Below are 8,146 nucleotides of genomic sequence, written 5' to 3' on the forward strand. Positions count from 1 at the left end.
CACCGTCACAGAAACGCCAAGCCGATGGCCTGCGGCTGCTCTCCAGCCAGTGCCCGGCCAGGTAGCTGCACGTGGTAATTGATGCCTCTGTCGACAGGGCGTGTCTGCTGCCATAGCGGGGTGCCTGTTGAGATAGGGGTGCTTTGTCATGATACTGGGGGCGCCTTCATGATAGCAGGGCACCTGTCGCGATCGTGGGGACCCGTCACGGCAGCGGTTGCCTTACACGGTACTGGGGTGCATGTCGCAATGCTGGGGTATCCGTTGCAAGGCTAGGGTGCCCATCAGGGTAGTGGCTGTCTGTCGGGAAGTGGGGTGCCTGCTGCCTTAGTGGGTGCCTCTGCCTGTGTTTCTCGTGATGGTGAATGTAGACACTTCGCTGGTGATGGTGTGAGCAGCTGATGTCAACACAAGTACTGGGGCCCGAGCGTGCAGGGAAGGGCCCTGCAGAGCCGTCCTCGTTCCCTGGGGGGCTCACACAGGCCCAGGCGAGGCCCCGGGTGCCCTGAGCGCCTGCAGAGGCCGGCACCTCCAGACCCTCCCACCCCAGAGAGACCCTGTGTGAGCGAGCCGGGCAGAGGGGCCCCCGCGTCACGTGGGAGGCTCTGCAAAGGGAATCTCGCACTCCAACCCGTCACAACAACCCCCTTCACAGAAGCGCTGAGGAGTCAACTTACAAAAACCTCCACTCCTTCCACCACAGAAACTTCCTCCGCCCCCGCAGCTGGAGGACAAGGCCCCTGCGGGTGCAGCTGGGCTCCCCCAGTTCCTGCCCCTCCGGCCTCGGTTCCTCTTCCTTGGCGCCTGGCCCTCCTCGCCACCTGCTCCCCAGACCGACGGCGCCGTGGACATGCTGCCTGGCTTCCCCTGCCAGGGCCTCTGGGAGCTTTTCAGATGGAAGGACAACCAGAACCTCATGGCAAAGTCCTGAGCTTCCCCCCAGCCCTGCCCGGCCTCGCCTGCCCTGAGAGGGACCCTCCTCCCGCGCCCTGGGTGGCGGCTGCCCGGCGGATGCAGCGGAGGCTGCTGGGCCTGCTGAGGTCGCGTGGCCGCCACGGCTGCCTGTCTCGCCTGGGGATGCCCGCGGCGAGGGACCAGCCCACAGCCCTGCGGAAGCAGGACCCGCCAGGCCAGGCTCATGGGCAGCCCTCCCTGGAGGGCTGGGAGCTGGCAGCCCCACTCACAGGTGCCCCACCCGCCTCCGACTCTCCCCTCTGAGGCCCCCACATTGCAAACCAGAACCAGGCCGCCCTGTGTGCCCCACCGAACCACAAGGAGGCCACTGGCTGCCCCGCAGGAGGTGGGGGTGGCCTTCCCACGGCCTCAGGAGCTGGGACTGTGGTTCCCGATGGAGGGAACTAATCAGGGGCAGGGACGGAAGCCGGAAGCCTTGGGGAGCCGCTGTTCTGTGGGTTCACTTGAGCAGTGTGCGCGTTTCACGTAACTACGAGACACAACTGAACTCCGAGGACGCCACCTCCTGACACAGGGACTGAAAGCAAAGGGAGAGAACTGTCGGGCGTATCTGAGGCCAGAGAACGCCCTCAGGTCCCACTTGTTCGCCATCACAGCCATCACAGCCATCACAGCCATCACAGCCATCACAGCCATCACAGCCATCACAGCCATCACAGCCATCACAGCCATCACAGCCATCACAGCCATCACAGCCATCACAGCCATCACAGCCATCACAGCCATCACAGCCATCACAGCCATCACAGCCATCACAGCCATCACAGCCATCACAGCCATCACAGCCATCACAGCCATCACAGCCATCACACGTGTTGTCAGTGGGAGGCTAAACGTAACAGCAAAGGAGGAAGGAGGTGAACGCAGCTGGGAGGCCTCACAGAAAGACACAAAACCCAACGTTACAGAAGCCAGGGAACGGGGAAAACGAGGTCAGAGCCTTGTGCTAAATGTGCATTGCGAATCTCAGTAGTGATCATACATTTTCTACAGAAAGAAAGATCAGAAACAGCCGGACAAGAAGGCTTACTGCCCTCTGCCTCTGGCAGTCCTGGTCCCGGGGACCAGCTCAAGGCCACAGCACCGGACCGAGGCCTCTGGGCGCACCCTCTCCCCCTGGACCAGGGCTCCTGGAGCCACGAGCAGGAGAGCCCCGGGCGCAGCAGAGCAGGAGGTGGCCGCACGCCAGCCCGGCCGGCCGGCTCACCCCCGCTCCTTTGAAGAAGGTGCACATAGCATTTAGACTAAGTAGCGTCCCCTCTTTAATCTGTGGCCAATTAAGTGCTTGAGAAGAGATGAAGGGGAGATGCAAAGATATATGCAAATAAGACCAAATGAGAAAGCCCTTTCATCCTGAATTTATTCATAAATGTCAGTGTGAACTCCGATGTGTCTCCCTTAAACCAAACCAAACGTGTGCGCTGATGGATGTGGCATTGGAGGCGAACATATTACGATACAAAAAGGGATCCTTTCTTAAATTACAAACGCACATTGATAAAGCAGCCCTCAAATCAGAGCATCACACAACCCAAAGCACAGCACACAGACACGCGGACCGAGGCCAGGGCGTATGATTACTACTGAGATTTGCAATGCAAAACATTTTTTTTTGTAATTAATTAGTATGTAGGGCCCATTATGCATGATCCAAAAGTCAGAGTCCAATAATCCAAAACTTACATACACAAAATTAGGAAGGAATATGCATTTTTCTTGGAAGATCCTCTGTGGCTTCAATCTGATTCTCCTGTGATCCAAAGAAGATTAAGAACCACTGAAACAGTAATTTCTTTCGGAGCTATTTTGATCACCATCAAAACTGAAGGGATAAGGCTCATTTGAGTTATTTGTTCTTCTAACACTTTAGTAAATGATTTGTTCAAACAAGCAATTACATGAAACAATGAAACCAAGTTTTTGACCTAGGATAGACTCAACATGATGGGTGAGGCCTGTTTCACATTCAGTGGAAGTAGTAGTTAGTGGTAGTTAGTGGTAGTTAGTAGTAGTTAGTAGTAGTTAATGGTAGTTAGTAGTAGTTAGTGGTAGTTAATGGTAGTAGTTAGTAGTTAGTAGTAGTTAATGATAGTTAGTGGTAGTTAGTAGTTAGTGGTAGTTAGTAGTAGTTAGTGGTAGTAGTAGTTAGTGGTAGTTAGTAGTAGTTAGTAGAAGTAGAGCAGAAGGGGAGAAAAGCCCAAGTTAACAAAAAAGCTTTTAAAAATGAACCAACGGTTGTAAACTAGAGCAATTCTATCTCAAACAAGAACGACGCTGTTTGCGATCAGGGGAAGCATTTATAAAGGCAGCTCGTGTATAAGAACATGACACTCGGACAATGAGAAGTTCCTCCTCTTCGGATGAAAGCTGCATGAGGCTTTAGAGATGACCAACAGCTACTCTCGCAGGTGCTCTAACAACTGCTGGCTTTGATGGTCCTTCAGTGGGAAACCACAACCGGGTCCAAAGTCAGAGTCTGTGTTTAAGGGGAGAGTTGATTCGAACTTGACCCTCGCTTTGTATTATTTGGATCACGGCAAAAACATCTAGGGATCAGAGCAAATGCCTGGCCGAGGTGAGAGGTGTCAAGACGTTTTGAATTTGATGCAATTTATTTTAAAGGTCCTTGAAAGTTCACGTGCAGAAGGTCTGGCAGTGTTTGTTGTGTTTTTTTTCAGGTAGGAAATGCCTTTATTATTGGCCTTGATTCATTCACGATGTAGTGTCCAACGCGGATCACGTGTCCAGAAGAAGCCACCTGGTGCACGCAACTCCTTCCTGGCTACGGCTGCCCCTCCGGTTGACACCAGGCCTCTGCCCATCACAGTAGGGACCCAAGCCCACCATCCCACGAGTTCATGCCTGAGGCCCTGAGGGACAAGACTGTCCCAGGATTAGAACCTCAGTCCCCCCATCTTGGCCAGGAGGTTCTGTGGAGGACAGGGCCGGAGCTGGGACAATCAGTCACTTGTTGGTTTCATGATCATTTAAAAAACAGAAAAGACAAACATTTCACAGTCTTTAAAAAATAGGAGTCTGAGGAGAGAGGCTGGAGTCCTCTGTCTGGGGAATCCCCCTGAGGCTCAAGCAGCCACATCCGTTGAGGTCTGCAGACCCGGCCACGGTGCCCCGGGTCCTATCCCGTCACTGGCCTGAGCCACAGGGCCAGTGGAAGGGACTTCCAGACAGCAGCATGTCTCGAATCAGCGTCTCCATGGGCGCCTTGCCCACCTGGCACATGAAGGACAGCTGGAAGGTGAGGGAGGCAGGGACGGCATGCAGGGGGGGAGCCACAGCAGCAGGCGCCCGAAGCGCTGGGCTTGGGACGGGGACTGGGCCCGCAGTACTCAGTGAGGGCCCCCTGTGCCTTCTCCTGGAGGCTCCCCACGTGCGCTGGATCTGACGGCCACGGGCATCAGGTGTGAACAGCGCCATGGCCTGGAGGCAGCCATATTCTGCGGAGTCCACCTGCAGGCGGCCCAGCTTGTCCACCTGCTCCTGGAAGGGGCGCACCGGATCCATGAAGGCCACGGCTCGGTCCGCGGCCATGGGTGCAGCGTGCAGACCAGCTGCGGCCGGCAGTGCACTGTGTGCAGGGGCAGCGCGGCCTTCAGCACAAACAGCTCGCCCCACCTGGTCGGTCCCCACCTGGTCGGTGACGGGCAGGTCAGGGAAGAAGGGCGCGTGGCACGCCCACCCCACTGCGCTCAACAGCAGGCGCGCTGCCAGCTCACACACGTTGTTGGTTCCCAGCACTGCGCCCCCTGAACCACCGCCTCCGCCAAAGCCCCCGCGGCTGCGGGATCAGCTCCGACACAGGCTGCCCCGGAAGAGGTCCCCGCCTGCCACCACTGCTCCTTCTTCAAACACAGCCAGTCATTCCAGTCATTTCTCCAGTCATTTTCCCCCACGCGCACCAAGCTCACCCCCTGGCTCGCCAGGCTCACCGGGCTGGGCGTGGTTAAGTACTCCTGGGGTTTGAGTTCCAAATTACGCTCAGGGGGCTCTGAGAGCTGCCAGGTGCCAGCCCTCGTGGTGTTCGCAGAACCAGCTGGGCCAGAGACTCTCCTCCTGCCCAGGGAGGAAGCTGGCAGCCTGGGCTCCTGGCAAGCCCCCCATGGCCAGGCCGCCTCCTGCCTCCAGGCTGCTGTGGCTGCCATGACATGGGCACAGCGCCCGCCCTGCCTCACCTGAGCTCAGTCCCTGACGGCCGTGACGCTGTTGCCCCATTTTGCTTCCATTAAAAATGTCTGTGTATTTCCAACCCTCAGCACCGGCTTCCACCAGCGGAGGCAGCCTGAGCCCTGGGACTCCCCTGAGAGGAGAGAAACGCTGGCCTGGGCGGGGAGGGGCCCGGGTGCTGAGACGGCACCCCTAGGGTCGCCCTGGCTCAGCCTGACTAGCTCAGGCTGGCACCAGCAAAGCCCCCTGGGCCACCGCATCAGCCACCAAACAGGAGCAGGAAGCCGGCCTCAGCGGGTCTCCCCGTGCTGTGTGCTTCCTCCTCAGCCAGAGGGAGCCACCTGGGCGGAGGGAGGGGAGGGGGGTGCGCGATGCGGTCTCACTAGGCGCCTCCCAAAGCCGGTGCTGGGTGTTCGGGTGGATGCTGGACGGACGAGAGGTCCGGATCCTTCTTCCAAGAATGCACAGTCCAGTGGCTCTTCATTCCCAACAACAGGAAGGCCACGGAAACGAACACTCCATTTCTCCCCCCACTGATGGGCACACCGTCCGCAGGCCGGAGGCACTGGGCTGGGCTGGGAGCAGGTGCTGCACCCGAGGTGGGTGTGGAAGGCACAGCATCGGGAGGGACCTGTCTTGTCCCCACAGGTGGGGAGACACAGGGACCAGCAGCAGGACGAGAGCCGAGGGCCCGGGGGGCGGATGGCGAGGCCGGGGCATGAGGGCTGAGAACGGCAGGGCATGCGTGTTCCCAGCCAGTCCCCCGGGCCCTGCGGAACGTGAGGTCACTGCAGCTCTGCCGGGGCCGCTGCTCCTCCTGCACCGCACACCCCACCCCTTCCTGCCTGCAGGGTTCCCAGTAAACACTGTGCCTGCATTTCCTCAACACCAGGGCTGTGCCGACCGCCCCGTGTCCACCCGCAAGGCCCCCTCCGAGGCTGGGACCCTCTGCAGCTCCCACCACCCGCCCAGGATGCCTGGGAGCCTGGCCAGCCAGCGGGACCCCACCACGCGCCCAGGAGAGCACCCCCCTCCTCCGGAGCTGTGCGCGGCTCAGGCACAAGCCCAGGCCAAGGGCCCCCAGGAGGAGTCGGCCAGGAGCTGCGGCTTCATCACGGAGCCCGGGGGAGCCACGCAGTGGGGGCCAAAGGCTCGGCTTCCAAAGCCCACGGGGCAGACGGTCCAGCCGGCCCTGCGTGTCCCTGAAACTGGACACATTTCCTTAAGCGCCGGCCAGTGAGGCGAGCAGCTCCGTCAGTTCTCGCTGGCCAGACCCCCGCTGCTTATCCCGGCCTGAGCCGGCCTTCCTGCGTGGACCACAAGTCCAGACCCCACCAGCAGCGCCCGCGTCCCTGCCTGCACTGCTACCCCCGCCGCTGCTCCTGCCTCACTGTTACAGGAGCCTGGGTCCTCCCGGGACGTTTGTGCTTAGAGACCAGTCCTGTGCCTGTGGCCACAGGGGAACCGCCGCTGCCGGGCCTTTCAAAGCCAGGAAACGCGTTTCGTTGGTTTGGTTTGGTTTAAGGGAGACACATCAGAGTTCACACTGACATTTATGAATAAATTCAGGATGAAAGGGCTTTCTCATTTGGTCTTATTTGCATATATCTTCGCGTCTCCCCTTCATCTCTTTTCAAGCATTTAATGGGCCACAGATTAAAGAGGGGACTCTACTTAGTCTAAATGCTATGTGCTCCTTCTTCAAACACACCCAGTCATTCCAGTCATGTCCCCTGCCCTTGGCCTGGGGGCTAATTAGACCTCAGGATCGTCTACCTGGACCTGACCCAGGTGAGGCTCACCTTGTCCTGATCAGCTCGCCGCGGCTGTCTCACAGGTGCAATGCCGTCCTCACCTTGGGAAGCCTGTGCCGTGGGTGGTCCCTGGGCTCGGCACCGCGCGAACCTGTGCACCTGTGTGTTCATACAGCCTCGCACGGGCAGGGGACACGTGAAGAGTGGGTCGCGGGACGAGAAGAGGCTGCGTCCTGCTGGACCAGCAGCAGGACGAGAGCCGAGGGCCCGGGGGGCGGATGGCGAGGCCGGGGCACGAGGGCTGAGAACGGCAGGGCATGCGTGTTCCCAGCCAGTCCCCCGGGCCCTGCGGAACGTGAGGTCACTGCAGCTCTGCCGGGGCCGCTGCTCCTCCTGCACCGCACACCCCACCCCTTCCTGCCTGCAGGGTTTCCAGTAAACACTGTGCCTGCATTTCCTCTTCCTCGTGACTTCAACATGTCCTTTTCTGTAGCTTTACGGTAAGAATGCAGCGTATGACATGTAACATGCAACAGTATGTGCTAATGGTTTAAGGCAGTGGTTCCCAAACTTATTTGGCCTACCGCCCCCTTTCCAGAAAAAATACTACTCAGCGCCCCCTGGAAATTAATTTTTTTTAAAATTTTAATAGCAATTAAACAGAAAGATATATGTATTAATGATTCTACCTTTTTCGTAAAATATAGTAAAGAAAGGTGTAAATTAGAAACATTGAAGTTTGAAATTATGGAACTATTTATTGAACTCAGAATAGAAAGGTAATACAAAAAAAGTTAAAACAAATGCACCTGTGGCCATCACCGCCCCCCTGGGTCGCTGCAGCGCCCACCAGGGGGCGGTAGCGCCCACTTTGGGAATCACTGGTTTAAGGCTATTTAAGACTAACAGTAGGCTGTTAGTAGTTAAGTTCTGGGGGAGTCAGAAGTTACACACAAATTTTTGACTGTGTGGGGGTTGGCACCCCTAACCCCATGTTGTTTAAGGGTAAACTGCACAGGATATACAGGTATCATTAGGTTGCACACCTGAAACTAATACAAGGTAATGCCAATTACATCTCAATTAAAAAAAGAAGTAAATCCTGTACTACATCCATCACAGCACAACTCCTGCTTCATCTTTCTCTTGAAACGACCCCTTCACCCATTCCCGGTTCCTGGTCTGAGCTCTGCCTTCGCTCGCGCGCTGGGTGGCGGTGGGGCTGTCTGTACCCG

General features: G+C 57.5%; 1 pseudogene across 1 annotated transcript; it reads right to left on the reverse strand.

The window, feature by feature from the left end:
• Nucleotides 1-4,119: 4,119 nt before the first annotated feature.
• LOC308520884 (nuclear receptor subfamily 2 group F member 6-like) lies at nt 4,120-5,205 on the reverse strand (annotated as a pseudogene). Its single transcript has 2 exons — nt 5,166-5,205; nt 4,120-4,835 (listed from the first exon to the last, which is right to left on the reverse strand). The product of its transcript is annotated as a nuclear receptor subfamily 2 group F member 6-like (transcript).
• Nucleotides 5,206-8,146: the final 2,941 nt, after the last annotated feature.

The sequence above is a fragment of the Myotis nattereri genome, assembly GCF_964212035.1.
Source record: "Myotis nattereri genome assembly, chromosome: 6".
NCBI lineage: Eukaryota > Metazoa > Chordata > Mammalia > Chiroptera > Vespertilionidae > Myotis > Myotis nattereri.